Consider the following 13,827-nt stretch of genomic DNA (forward strand, 5'->3'; position numbering starts at 1 on the left):
GACGACCACCACGCTGGCAAATAGAAGGAGACCTATGACAACCATCACACTAATTCTTGGAGTTATATATTAGTGCACCAAGGAAAACGTATTTCCTTGTACAATGCAATTATCGATATGGCCCTTCAGGGATCCCCTTTAGAGGCAAGGGCCATATCAACATGCCATATTTGCCCAGTGGCTTCCTACATATTATACAATGCATGTCGATATGGCCCTTGCCCCTAGAGGGGACCACTCAAGGGCCATATTATCAATTGCATTTTCTAAAAATTTAATTGTATTTTTCTAGATGTATGTCCATGCAACCACCGTGGGGGATTATTGTAGCACCTTAGCATCTATGTATGAGAAGATGGGGTCTAATGAATGGCAGTTGTCGATGGTTGCCAATGTTTGTATCCAGTTATTGACATTGCTTTGTGTATCACCCATTATGGCATGCTATTTTGCAGCAGGAAAGCTAATTTGCTTGAGATCATCATTGATGATGTGTCATCCAATGCTCTAGGAAAAATTGGTTTTATAGCTCCTATACCCATAGTCACCTTGTCTACGGTGTCATGATTTTGGATTGTTAGTCTATCAGTTCCCTAGTCATGGAGGACTGATGCTTCTTACTGTAACCAAGGACGTCCTAGTAAGATTTGATAGGATTTTTTGGGGAGATCCAAGATTGTGAATTGAAGGGAAAAGTGGACTCCTACACCTGAAAAGTGGACTCCTACACCTGTTTTGGTAGTGAAGTTGAAAGCATGGTGCTGAGTAAGATGTAGTCATATGTGACTAAGTTGAGATAAGTATCTGTATCAATCTCAATTTTAGAATACAAGCATTGTGCATTGGCCCTCGCGTTAGGCCAACACAAGAGTGAGTATAGGTGGCACCTATTAGAAAACCTGGAGTACAAAGAAGAATTCTCAAGTGTGGTGAGGAGACACAAAATTTATCCAACTTCAATATTGGGGCTTTCATTCCTCTATCACGCACGCTTCAAATGTGTGTGCACATTGCTTGGGGTCCCTCATCCCTAATCCACTTGTCCACATCTCATTGCTCACATGCTCATTCACATCCATACACCCATGCATGCCTCTTGCTTCAATTGCATAGAGATATATATTTTAATTATATATGTATGTATGTATGTATGTATGTATATGTATATAAAATTATATATCATAATATATTTTAAATTAATATTTAGAATATAAATTAGGATTTAAATTAGAATAGATTAAGAATCTAATATGTAAGAATATACTACTTAGAATATATTAAGATTTTGTTAATTAAGGTTAGAATACATTAGAATTTTTGTACTTTTCGGTAATAAATAATAGTTTATTAAACAAAATTATTAATGGTACCATTTGATCACTTCATTAAAGACCCCCTCATAAAGTGCCAAAGGTTCTCTTGAAGATCACCCTATTGCTTGCCACATAAAGTGTACCATTGCCGACAAACGTACCATTGTTTGAATATAATAATTATATGGTATAATTATTATCTTTTTCTCAATGATTTTATTCCAAATCTTTTGAAATTAATAATTATCACATCAATCCTATACCTTGATCACTTTTCCCCAAATCAATCACCATTGTTTGAATGATTATTACACGATTCTATAATTTTTTTGAACGTGCACTCTCTATCAGTTTTGTTCAAGTCCTCATTCTTTGAGCTATCGAAATTGGTCAAAGCAATCCTCACCTTCTTAACTTCTCACTCTAGATTCTTGTTCCTTTATTTGTAATGATTTTTAAGAAGATCTTCGATATTCAATGCTCTAGCCTACCTGCTTTAGGTGACAAAACTAATAGAGAGTGCACATTCGAACAAATAGTAGAATCACTTTATTCCAAATCTTTCACTTCAATAACTTTATTCTAAATCTTTTATCTCATATTAGAGGTCTGCATTCTATTAAATTCCTCTCTCACCCCTTCTTTGATCTTGCCTTGGAGTTCCACTCTCATTACTATTCTCCTATCCTCAGCCTTACTCTTGCACTTTCTATTCCTTCTTCCATCGTGCCTTGAAGTTCCATTCTCATGTTTTAAGCCTTACTCCAGCACTTTCTCTTATCCCTCCTTCTCCCCTTAGCTCTACAATTCATTTTCATTATTTCTCATCCTTTTTGTGAACACATGGATCTTTTTAAAATAAACTCTTTTGTGGAGATTTCCATAAGAAGAAACAAATATTGAATCGTGGAGAACGAAGCAAACAAAGATAAGAGAAAGAGAGAACACTCCACTCACACAAGATGAAAAAAGGTTTGTTGTCTAGAAGCACTTAGAGAGGGAGGAGAGAGATAAAATAAGTAGGTGCACTACCAAAATAAATGCTTTAATTTCATCTAGGAGAGATCTAGTTAAGTTTCTGCATGAGTTTACTGCTCGTAGCACTCGTCATGGACGATTTTTGCCACATGAACAGCAAGCCATACGGAACATGGAAAGCTTTAGTTATTGAAGAAAAACTCAATGATCCCTTACTTCTCTTCATTACTGGGAATGATATTGACCATGACAAGATGCTGCAAGCACACTATTGGATTACTTCTAGGATCAAAATAGCCAATGTAATGCCTTCCAGTGACTATAATATGGAGGCTTATTGTAACTATTTGAAGGTGTTTTTTTAATACCATTACTAAATATAATGAGAGTCTACAAGTGCTTTTGATAATCTCGAGCCTTCAGCCCATTTTAGCTCCAAAATGCCATCTCATCACCTTCTTCTCCACCCTCCACCTTTTTCCTCATTTTGCCCTCTTTTCTCTTCAAAGCTTGCAGAGCTCAATCCTCCCACTACATGTGACCATTCCCCAAGACCTCTGAGCTAAATAATCCTCTCCCTACGGCATATCTCTGACTCCAAGCTTGCCCTGACATTTTGCTTCTATAGCCCATGCCGATAAGATATCCATCCAACAAACTTCGTCAAAATTGTGCCCCCATAGAAGAAATTTTGACCTGTCCTTCGAACACATGTTAGGAGATGGTAAAAGTTTGTTCTTGATGTATCTGATCCAAAAGTCTTGCTAGAGTGAGGAGAAATTGCAAAAAGAATAGTCAGATTTAGTGCAATTCTCACGATTGATACTGCACCCAATTTTGCCTATCCTTGTTGGTGGGAAATCTCTGATATAAGACCTTCAATTGTGCATTAAAATCCCTCTTAGTTATGCTTCATAATGTTTGAATTAAGGCCTTGAAGTTGCTCTAGTATTCTGCAAGTGAGTTTGGCAAATTTTGACATTTGTTAAAATCTTGGGGCACCAACTCCCTTTAGTAAGAAAACCTATCAAAATCTTGAGTATGAGATGGATTTAACAATATGCCATGATAGAAATTATTCAAATTAACATGGTTGTGTTCTACACTAAAAGACCTTCAAATATGTCTTTACACCTTGAAATTTGGGTAACACATGAAAAAGTTACATTGATTTGAAAGGAGATGGGTTCTCATATTTTAGTGTATTTTTTGTTTTATCCCCCCTCATCCAAAAGACCCCCCACATATTATGAAAAATATGTACAAATCTTAAAATCTTGCATATTTTTCAAGGTACATACCTTATATTTTGTGGGAGGGGGAACATGAAAATTTCATGTTTTTCCCTTGCATATTTGAAAATTTTAAAGGAAATCCATGCATATTATATATGGACCTTGTCCCCCCATACCCTGGATTTTGGACGAGGGTAATAACATATTACACATTGAGTTGGCTCTCTAGGGTTAAAATTCAGTTCATGTGGGTGTCGAGGCTGATTTATTGTAAGTAAAATTTTCAATTAGTAATGCTTATTCAGACCGCCTAGCTCTTGTTCATCTTCAAATGCTTCATATGTGAAAGCCAAAGAGAAGAAACAAGCACCTAGATACATCAATAAAAGGTGACAAAGCTTGTGAAGAAAAAGCCATATAAGCCATATTATTATTATAATTTGATGCAAAAAGACTAGGATTCTCTGATTTTATGTCTTGCAATATGCACTTGTATGGTTGAGATTTATAGCAATTTATAAGAGAGCAAACACTACCTAAACATAAAAGTAAGACCCTCTCATGGTGGCTACCTTTAAGATAGACAAATTCAATGGCCAAGGCTTCCATACTTGGCAAATGCAATTTAATTAAATTTGGGCTTATGAAGGAGAATTTGTGGGATCTAGTCAAGTTAAGGAATTAGTCATTACAATAGGGTAAATCCACCACAACCAAAGGAAAAGGGAAGGCAAGTGACTCTACTTCAACAACACTAGCAGATGCTAAAAGGCTAGAGAAAGCCTATGAAATTATTGCATTAGGTTTGGGAGATGATAATGTGCATCATATTTCAGATTTGTAGTCTCCTTTTGAGGCTTGGCATACTTCTAAGTTCAATATAAAAATTAAGTTCTTTGAACTTAAGATGAATGGACTTCCTTGGGTAGATTTTGAGAGCTCGGTTTCCTCAGATTGCTTTTGGCAAGCTCTTGTGGCTTTTTAGTGTACATCCACCTAGATAGGAGTTTGATTTCTTTTTTGTTTGGATTTGGTATTGGGCACTTTGGACTCTCTGGAAGGATCGCAATCATAGGGTCTTTGGTGATCCTGTTTTTTCCAAGTTCTCTTTCTTCAAATACTCTTTGCAAAACAATCGCTTTTTGATTTCTTGCAATCTCGTGTCTTTGATCATGATATATATTTTGTCCTACAGTGAGATTTTCTCTTAATGTATTATAGTTCTCTCTTTCTGGGAAATCTTTTTTTGTAATATAATGACTCAAAGATTCCACCAAAAAAAAAAAAGTGTGTTTGTGTGTGTGTGTGGGGGGGGGGGGGGCTCTTTGGTCATGATATCATGCTCGTACCATTCGATTGTATGAGCACTCTTCAGTGAATGTCTTCCCATACTTTCGAGCTTCTTTTCTTCGATTTCATAGGATGCTCATTCCTTTGGAGACCTTCTTTAGGCCCAATTTTCTATTATTGTTTTTAGCTATGAGTAGTCGCTGTCCCACTCTTGGACTGCTATGAATGTAAATGCTATCTTAATGCAAATTTTCCTTTACTAAAAAATTTGTGTGTGTGTAGATTTAATAATCCCATCAATAGATGAACCATACAATCAATTCAATCATAGAATAGCTTAACAACATTAACTAGAAATAATTCAAAAATGGAGAATAAATACTTGAAGAAATCAAATTAAGTTTAATTTCAAATGCATTATTATAACCAAATTCCGGTAGGGTTACAAAAAATGAGTAAATCAGTGTCAAATCCGTTAGGTAGTCCAGGCTCCAAGGTCAAGGTCCACTTACCTACCACCATCTAAATAAACTATATGTTGGAATAGATAGCTTAATTTGGGTAGACAAGTAATGCATGTTTCCCCTGGCTTGTTATTGCTTTATCTAGGAACAAGAACATTCCTCCATATTCTAGCATATAAAAGTATACTGATTTCACTGAGGAAAGCACTAATAAATAATGAATTAACTCATTTAAAAAGGAAATGTACCAATAGAATAAAGTTACTTTTAAAAAAAGATTAAATTAATTAAAGAAGAAATTAATGAAAAAAGTGTGTATATGTGTGTGTGTGTCCCACCTCCAACCTAGAGAATAAGACCACATGGTGGGAAGTAAGCCCACCATGTGGAACTTACTCTCCACCTAATAGAATGCTAAGTGACTTCTGTATATAGTAGAAATGGATAAGTATGATATGTGTGAAAAGTATTTTTATAAGTAGTTGCATAGTCCAAATTCACAAGAGGTTGGATCCGGTGTTTTTGCACAAGAAACCAATAGTTAGAAATCAAAGGGAAGAGTAGCCATTACTAAATTGAAAATAGATTATATGGTACTAGCCTGACCAAGGGCTCATTGGGAGATCAATGTGTGTGTTTAGATTTAATAATCCCATCAATAAATGAACCATACAATGGATTAGTTCATAGAATAGCTTAACAATATTAACTAGAAATAAATCAGATATGGAGAATAAATACTTGAAGAACTCAAATTAAGTGTAATTTCATATGTATTATTACAACCAAACCCCAGTAGGATTACAAAAAATGAGCAAATAAGTGTCAAATCCGTCAGATAGTCCAGGCTCCAAGATCAAGGTCCACTTACCTGCCACCATTCAAATAACCATATGTTAAAAGAGTATAGCTTAATTTGGGTAGACAGATAATGCATGTTTCCCTTGGGTTGTTATTGCTTTACCTAGGAACAAGTACATCCCTGTAGATTCTAGCATAAAAAAGTATAATGATTTCACAAAGGAAAGCACTAATATATAATGCATTAACTTAGTTTAAAAGGAATTGTACCAATAGCCTAAAGTTGCATTTAAAGGAGTAAATTAAGTAAAGAAGAAATTAATTTAAAAAGTTTTGGTGTAAGTGTGTGTGTGTGTGTGTTTGTGTGTACATGTGTGTTTGCATTTTGACTTATCAAAATGTGTGGGGGTGTGTGTGTGTGTGTGTGTGCATGCATGCTTGTGCGCACGTGTGCACACGTTCGCTTTGTTGTGTCTGACCACAATATAGGTGGTAGGTGTGATAGAATGTGTAGAAAGCATATGGAGAAAATCAAAGGGATTGGTAGATGATTGAGAGATTCATGGAGAGAATAGTGGATCTCAAGATTCTTTTGAGGATCTCATCTATGATATGTACATTACAAGTTGCTTAACCTATAAAGAGGCCCTCGACATGAATAAAGTAACCAATGAGGAAATGGAAGATACCACAAATGAAGTCCCACTACAGTGCACGATGATGGCATACCAAGAGCTTGTGGCCTCTTTACCAAGCAGAAGGTCACCTAAAAGCACGAGTGCTTATCCAATGGAAACAACTCCAACTCAAGATCATATCTGCTAATCCAAACGCCGAATTGGAATGTTCCATAGGGGCCAAAACTCTATACAAAATTTTCCAAGACTTGTCTAAAGATGAAAAAAAATTCTTTTGGTTGTCTACACATGCCAGGTTTACTACAATTAAGAGAGATGCTTTCAGCACATATGTATGCCTCATGGGCAGTCCTCCCCTTAGGGTTATTGGTGGTTTGTTGTCGTTGCTACAAAAGCCATCACAATTATCTACAGGGAAAGACATAAAAAACTTCCCACCCTTGCCAGCTAATGATCCCATCACCAACAAAAAGAAGTGTTGGAGGATGACATGGCCTATCTCACATCTAACTTCCCATATCTAACCACTCTCTATGCCAATCTCATAACCTCACTTACCCTTGCTGCTACCACCCTCTTAACCTTCCCTAAGCTCTAGCCTAACATCTACTCCCTTCATTGTCTCTTTGCTCATGCCTCTCACCACTTTCAACTAACCCAACAGTCCCAAACTTACCAACCCTCACACCTAACTTCTTCACTTTCCTTGCTAATCCTACCCTTGAGGATTACCAAGCTACTCAAACCATTTTCCTAGTTCTTCTGTCCCTCCCCTCTGATTCCCCTCCCACAAGTAACACTCTTCCATATTACCCCCCAATGTCCCCGGATTCTCTCCCTGCCCCGGCATCACCTTTGACACTTTTTGTGCTACCATTAGTGGAAAATGATCTAGTATTTGATTTTGAATATCAAGATCCAGATAATCCAATTCGCACTCCCATGCCAAATTCCAATGATGGGCATGATTTTGATGTAATACCACTTCCCAATAACCCCATCAAGGATTTCTGGAGCAAATATCTCGATATGAAGGACCTTGGAAAACTTTCCTACCAGCCTTTGTCAGGTAAAGCTTGGATCAGCAAGTTGGATCCCCAACTTGATTGGTGCTATCCCAAATTCTTTAATGTAATCTTCTTGAAAGAATACCTCCATGCACCTCCATGCCTTGAAACCCATCCCAAGTTTTATGCAGTTCCATGATGGCACAGATGGGAAGCCAACATACACACTTTGGGTGAGGATTGCACCATTAATTGGCTAATGATCGAGCCATACTCTGGTGTAGATCCAAGGCACACTGATCTGAGCACTTCAATAGCATGAGAAACAAATGCACGGCAACATTGACTACATCCTTTGCCAAAGTGCTATCTTTTGCAAAACATTGGAATACATTTTGGAGGTCCCCATCCACATCGACCACCATTTTCCTACACTCAGTTTCAATCCCAATGAGCGGATCGATGCTCAGACTACAAGCAGACTCTATCAAAGAGTCATCTTCCTAGAAGCATGCCACATATCTCTATTTGAACAAATGGTAGATATAGGCTTTCTAGAAATAGAGCAAACTTTTTATGGTGCCAAGGCTTTACAATAGGATCAATGGCATGCCACAAGTTCCATAGCCACTGAAGTTCCATAGCCACTGGGTTATGTGCATGGCATCCCAACTCTATGATCACAATAAGCCATAGCCCAAGGACGGGTAATAAAATGGATCCAGGGTATGTTGTCTCTGTGCCAACATGGACTTAGGTAGCACAAAATGTGTGTGTAGAGTAGTAGAGCAAAGCTTTGCTTGTACTTGCATAAGGCTAGTAATGATCTACCTTAAGAATCCTCAACATGCAAAGTCCTACATGCATGTTCTACATACGATTCCTACATGCCCCAACTTGTATAAATACCCCATAATGGAATGAATTCCACACTCTTTGGGGCATTGTGTTGAGTTCTACTTTGGTATTCCAAGCAATTGTCTCCAAGTGTCCATGCTTCCTTGCACTCCACGTCCAAAAGCATGTCCTAACCTTGCAACTCCTCCTCCCCTCTCCTCCAACCTTGCAACCCCTCCTTTCCCTCTTCTCCTCCCTCCTTCTCCTCTCCTCCTCCCTCCTCCTTCCTTCTCCTCTCTCTCCCTCTCTCTTCTCCCCCTCCATGCTCTTACACCTTCTTCCTCTCCCACTACTATGCTCCCCCTAAACCCTTAGTCCCTCAACGCTTGACCTCCATGATCTACCAGGGAGATGAGTTCTCCGCCATGTACTCTACCCTGAACCTTGGATCCTCCTTGCAACCCTTAAACCTCTTCAAAACCTTGGAACCTCTTCTAAACCCTAGACCCTCTTCTAAACCCTGGAACCTTCTTCTAAACCTTGGAACCTCCTTTTGAACCTTGAACCTCCCTCGAAGCCTTAAAACTCCTCCTAAACCCTTCAACCCCAAATGAAGGAGAAAGCCTTCATTAGCCCAATCATGATGATGCACGTTCCTTTCACATATGCATATACTATGTTTGCTTACCACACTTAAGCCTACGTCTCTCACCAAAATATGACCCAAGGTCCTAAGCTACACTTATACTATAAACGATAACACTGATATATCCATAGATGACAACAACAAGCCTCGAAATCGTTCATACTAAGAATACCTTGCTCTTCGTGCGGAAGCCATGGGAAAGAGTCAACAGGGCTTCATCCCCTCCCTCAAGGTAGTCCAATGCATTAGAATTAGGGGTGCATGTCCCCCCCTTTTCAAGATAATGCAATTCATAGATCTCAAGTGCTTTAATGCATGTCTAGTAGCTTATTCATATGCTATTCTACCAGCTCCTGTTAGCTGTGAATCCTCCAATGGGCCATAGTAGCAAGGCCTTACATAGCTTGCTTTATCTTGCCTTTCTCTTGCTTGGGGCTAGATGGTTCGTATTGCTACTTTGTAAGGGCATCCTTGTAGGCCCCCTCTAGCTATTACTACTATGATGTCTAACACTCTCCTGGCATCCACCCTTTCTTCCTTTGCCTTGCCTTACCTTCCCACCTTTTGTTGGCCTATTGGCTTTTTTGGGCTTTGGTCACTCCTCATCTTGGTTGCATCACCATCCTTTAGGGAATTTTGAGTTCCTTGGAGGATCCTTCTCTTTCATTATCCACCCCTTGCCAACCTAGAACCCATAAGCTAAATGAACTATAGCTTTTTTATCCTATCCCTCAATTGCCTACCTTGATACAGAGAGGTGATAGGAGCATCTTCTTCCTAGATCTCCACTGCTTATGGTATAGTCCTGCATCTTGGTTATTTACACCTTGTTTCTAGGATACTCTAGGCAATGAGCTAAGTTCTAGATAAGCAACTTGCATAATAGCTAGCTATCTTTTTTGATTGGCCAAGCATCCCATGGGTTTCTAATTTGTTTCATCTTTCAAAATTTTTAAGCCAAAAAAACCCAAAGTTTTTTTAAAATAGGTCCATATAACTCAAGAGCTTAGAAAGGCTCTTGAGTAGTAAAAACTCACTATGTCAAATGCCGAGCTGCAAAAGCTTGAGGAGAAGGATCTTGGAGAGTGGGATACTTGATATGGAGATAGATTTGGAAAGGTAACAACTATTTTCTTTGTAAAGTAGTATGAGATGAACATATGGCATCATTTTGTCATAAATTTTGATTTTGAGAACCTTAACATTTTCCATACATGGCTTAAGGATTAGTGGGTCACAAAAGTGTTTGCCCTTAAACGGGGTCCAGAGAGCTATGCCACTTTAGAGGAGCAGTGAGAAGAGGTTGGCCTTGAAGATGCTTGACTTAGTTCAAATGGATGTCGTAAGGCTTGTGTTTAGGCATTGTCTTGGCATTGTTCATTTATAAGAGTGAAGAGAGTGAAGTGTTGGATTTTTTGATTGGTACATCCTAATTCCTCCTCCTTCCTACTCACCCTCATGAGTCTAAGCATTGTAGCCTCTCCTCTTCTGCTAATCTGTTCATCTACAGACTACTCTAATAAAGTTGATGTTTGTATCCTTAGGTCTTGCAAAGATTTGTTGATTCCTTGTGCCCATTAAGAAGCCGTGGCTCGTCTATGCATTGAAAAGGGTTCTAATTTTGACATTTATGCTTTCTATTGTCTGATGGCTACTCTAACTTCAAAATTCTGTATCTTCGTTTCTATCAATCCATTCGATCCAAAATGAAATACAAATGATCAATGATTTTACAAAGAAAATTCAGGTTTAACAAAAGACTCATGCCTCTTTATTGCACATATGTATTGCATATTACATCTTTCCAAAACTCCCATGAGTTGCTAAAGCGACGTATACAAAAGATGAGCAAAATGTTCTTCTACGCTATGTAGATTCCATTTTTTCCTACTCTAACCAATGGAATATAGTCAAGTGGCATTCGTGGAACTGTGCTGCTTGTAGATGCAGTTTCTATTGGGCTAGTTGCAAGTTCCTTCCCAGGATGTCTCCTTGGACTCTCGTTTGTACTCTACTCAGGCTGAACATCAACATTCATGACTCCAAGCATCTTCACATCTAAGGGCAACATCATAGGGGAAACTTCAAAATATCTCGATGCAGGCTGAATCACACCTTTTACATGGCAATCTACACGAGGCTGAGCAGTCTCAATGATGCATGCATTTAGAAAAAAAAGCCAAAATATCCTTTGTAGCAGTAAGTGATAAGGGTGCAACCATGGCTTTCCAGAGGGAGTTTGCACGACTCAATTCCATACCATGACCATGAAACAAAATCACCCACAAAGCTGACGAGTAGTACTACCTAGTTTGGAGGATTTTCAATAGGCAGGGGCTAAATGTCATTCTGAGTCTACAACTTTGCTTGAACTTCCAAAACATGAAACATCTATCAAACACGTTCTGGCGGTTGAGGCACACCTTGTTCTTGCATTCGTCTGCACCAAACCTTACATAAATCTCCACTCCAGTCTCCAAGTCCTAGGTGCTCACACTCTTTGATACATAATTGAAGTGTGGGAGACCTGTATCCTTAATGCAATACCCAAGCATACCATGAAACGTATGCATGTTTCTCTGCTTCAAGGCCCTACACATTATCACACCCCCAACTGGTCCTTCTTGTCCCATCCAATGTAGCATTGGATTAGCTTGATCACAGACAAGATACTCTTGACGATCAAACGAACAACCATCTGCAAATGTAGATGAGACAAGGCTCCACCTCTTTCCAAGGAACACAGACCAACAAGACTTTCCCTCTGTAGAAATTCATCCACACGTTCGATGAGACCTTGATCTACGTCGTCTCCTCCGATCCCTACAGTGACGCTCAGCACCTTCAACTTTGGTCCTGTTGTCTTCTTGTTCGTGGTGGAGATTCAAGGTTGACCTCTGCCTCTCTTCTTCAACACTACCCGCCTACAACCACAGACGCCCATCGCCCATCCCGCATGCACGCAACGAACAACACCACAACTCACAAAAACTCACCCGCATCCATCTACCTCGGTCTCGTTCTCGCATATCTCACCTTCACCACTCTCCCCCGACGCAGCACCACTTCATGCCATCCTCTTCAGTTTCACCATTCTACTCGCTACTCTCCATACTGGAAGGCCCAACCTATAACTACTACACATGCCTTCCTGGTCACTCCTCACCATAATCATTCGAGCTACATTGTGACGTCAGAAATAACTCTCATCATCCCCCGGTTTAATGGAAAAGCCCAGCAACACAGATTGCATGCATGGCTCGAGGTAATGCCACACGCCCCTCTCTAGACTTCTCTAGAGTTCTACATGTGAGCGACCTTTTTTTCACCACTCACCCCACTATCTCCAAAGTAATACAATGAATTTTTATTTAAAGAACGTTATGGGGGCCTATTTGTATAGATCTTGTAGTTAGAGGTTTTGTAGCTCCAAGTTTGAATTTTGTTAAATAGGGGTCTTTTGTATCTTTAAGAACAAGGTTTTTCATGAACAATGCCTTGAGACCCCATGCCCCGTGTTTTTCCAACGACTTGCTAAGTACATGTCAAACTCCCAAGATGAATAAATTATCTGTAGAAAATAGAGGCAAAAAGCTTTTGAGGCCCTAAAACCAACGGGATCGGGATGTGAGAGCTGCGATGGGACGTAAATTTGGATTTCGCTGTTCGGTTGTCTATATTCCAGCAGCGTCCAGAATTGAATTGTTTAAAACGTTGTCTTACGTTACGAGCACGCATTTTGCACATGTCGAGTTCAAAAACCAGCAGTGTAGCCAGCAAGGAGAAATGGATAACAAAACCTTGCTGTAATGAGTCCTTGAGATAGTGTGTGGAAAACATGAAAATGTCGATGAAGAGGCTCAAAAGAAAGGTCGTCGAAGAAGCTTCGAAACGGAGCGAAAAAGAAGCTGGAAAAGTGGACTGTTTTTTTGGACCTGTCGACCTGCAAGCTCGCAACCGCAAGACAGTTCATTGATGCAGATGGAAGGCTTCACGTTATGCTTTCTTTGTTCTCCTTCAGTGCTTCCATCGTTCCATGGCTTGCAAAACGCAAAGACTCTCTCGGGCGCTTGGCGACGGAGAATCAAAGCTTTCTTGTCTGAGGGCGCTTCAATAAAGCTGCATCTGGTTGATTGCGTGTCACCACCGGAGTTGCCTGCAAGTTGGAAATCTGGAATCGGACGTAAAGGGCTGGTGGCTGGTGGCTGTGGCTCCATGAATCGTCCGCTTCAAACCAATGAACCTGTCCACAACAAAAGAAATTTCCATGAGAGCACATTCTTGTGATTGTGATGCCTTCAGGCTTCTAGTTGGCACATGTTTGTGATGCCTTCAGCTTCTAGACGGCACATGGAAATCCAATTGTACGTTTTACAAAAATTGCTAAATGAAAAAGGCCAAATCAAAATCATATTTACATTTTTACTTCGGATTTTTTGGATGACGCACTCCTTGTGAGACCACTTTTATGGGAAATTGTTGTAGTTTTATCCCATAATAGGAACTACACACTTACAAATTCTCCTCAAATTCTACATGCATTTTATAGAAAAAAATTAGTAGGGGGACATATTTATAAGGTAAGTCAATTTGGAAATTAAAAAGTCATTTTAGAAAT

General features: G+C 39.3%; 1 pseudogene; it reads right to left on the bottom strand.

Moving 5' to 3' along the window:
* Positions 1 to 11,512: 11,512 nt before the first annotated feature.
* Positions 11,513 to 12,238, bottom strand: LOC147890753 (uncharacterized; annotated as a pseudogene).
* Between the last annotated feature and the right edge of the window lie 1,589 nt (positions 12,239 to 13,827).

This window comes from Dipteris shenzhenensis, chromosome 18 (assembly GCF_047967505.1).
Source record: "Dipteris shenzhenensis isolate YYH24624 ecotype China chromosome 18, Dip_SZ_1.0, whole genome shotgun sequence".
Taxonomy (NCBI): Eukaryota; Viridiplantae; Streptophyta; class Polypodiopsida; order Gleicheniales; family Dipteridaceae; genus Dipteris; species Dipteris shenzhenensis.